We start from the raw sequence: 1,958 nt of genomic DNA on the forward strand, positions 1-1,958 counted from the left end.
ACAGGGTTAACTTAGTACAAGAAGTGTTTTAGAACTAATAGCCTGTAAATGTTTGATTGGTCTCCGGTGGTTCAATGGTAAGCTTGAGTGCTTATAACACTAAAGTTTTGGGTTCGACTCCTGTGGTAAACAAAACATAGATAGCCCATAATAACAAACAAACAGTTGTTTAATTTTGTAAGTTCAACTTAATAACAAACAAACAGCTGTTTAATTTGGCAAGTTCAACTCCTCAAATTGAAGATCAGTAATGTCGTCATTCAGTTTCTCTGAAGGCCGTTATTCTTCTTCTTAAATTTGTGAAATTTGAGATTTTTCAAGACGTTCATCCAAAAGTCATTCAGTTTCTCTGAAGGCCGTTATTCTTCTTCTTAAATTTGTGAAGTTTGAGATATTTCAAGACGTTCATCCAAAAGTCATTCAGTTTCTCTAAAGGCCGTTTCTTTCTTTCTTCTTCTTAAATTTGAGAAGTTTGAGATTTTTCAAGACGTTCATCCAAAATGTTGACTGTCGACTTTTTTATGTTTAAAACCGGTTTTTATTTTAAAATCGAAATAAAATTCAACCTAATATACACTTAAACTGAACACAATGGATTTTATTTCACAGATAAATGTAGACACAGATTTTCTTCTTATTTGAACGGACAATCTGTTACGCTGATTCTGATCTCTGGATTAGAATTGATTAGAATTTTTACGGTCTTTTGTCAAAAGAATGATTTAAACAGGATATTTTTTCGGTAGGTTTTTCATTGTTGTTGTTCGGCAGCTGACATCTGAAATGTACGATTATTTACGAAGGATTAAAGCGGTCTGAATTATTTGAATAATGATAGTTTTTATTGATCTTTTATAGTCAATGAATTGTTCACGGATTAGAACGGTTGACAGAAAAATGTTTCTTTGGCCGCTTTTCATTCTTTATACAGGAGTGTGTTGGCTGTCGGTCAGTCAGTCAGTAGTCAATAAGATGATATCGCATAAGGAACGCTTAACGTTTCAATTTGTGCTGTCGTGACGTCAGTAAAACGTGCGCTCGCCATGAATCACGAGAAGAATTATGCACTCTGTAGGCTACAACGCAGCATGGTATATGAACTTCAAAAACAAGAAACAAGAATATTTGTTACTCTTAAATTTGGTTTTTCTTTACTCTTGAAACAGAACTCTTTTTTTTTTTCGGGACCTTGCGGAAGTACATCTAGTATTGTATGTATACTTATATTGCGAGTTTCGTTAGTCCAACGCTTGGTGACGCTGCTGTAAGTATGAATTTTGTTTGTTTGTTTCTTTGGAATTAAGCACAAAGCTACACAATGGGCTATCCGTGCTCTGCCTACTACGGGTATCGAAACCCGGTTTCTAGCGTTGTAAGTCCGCAGACATACCGCTGTGCCACTGAGGGGCTTATAACGTTAAAAATTGGGTTTCCTCACCTGCGGTGGGGAAAGTACAAATGGCTCGGTTAAAAAACCAAACAAGTCGTTGATTTAATGTATGATTTGGATTTAACGAAACCAAGTCATTGGTTTGTTTCGGATGTTCGCTCACAGCTAAACAAAGGCTGTCTGTCCCAAACTGCGGAGAAAAATTTGATTTTGGATCAACGAGATACGAACCGTGTACCCTCGTATCCATTGTGAGGCACAGTAACCATTAGCTACGGACGACTCCATAAACGTTTTGAATTAATATCGTTCTAAATTCGTTTTAAACAGTAAGGTGGTAAAACAGTAAAAGAAGAAAAAAAATTAAACACGGAACAGAAATGTTCATATTACTAATTCGTAGATAGGTTGTCTTAGCACAGCGGTATGTCTACGGATTTACAACGCTAGAACCCGAGGTTCGATACCAGTGTTGGGCAGAGCACAGATAGCCCATTGTGTAGCTTTGTGTTTAACTACAAACAAATTGTTGTAGCTAAATGGGGAGCTAACAAACTTTGTTATAACT

The sequence above is a fragment of the Limulus polyphemus genome, unplaced genomic scaffold, assembly GCF_000517525.1.
Source record: "Limulus polyphemus unplaced genomic scaffold, Limulus_polyphemus-2.1.2 Scaffold6161, whole genome shotgun sequence".
NCBI classification, from domain to species: Eukaryota; Metazoa; Arthropoda; class Merostomata; order Xiphosura; family Limulidae; genus Limulus; species Limulus polyphemus.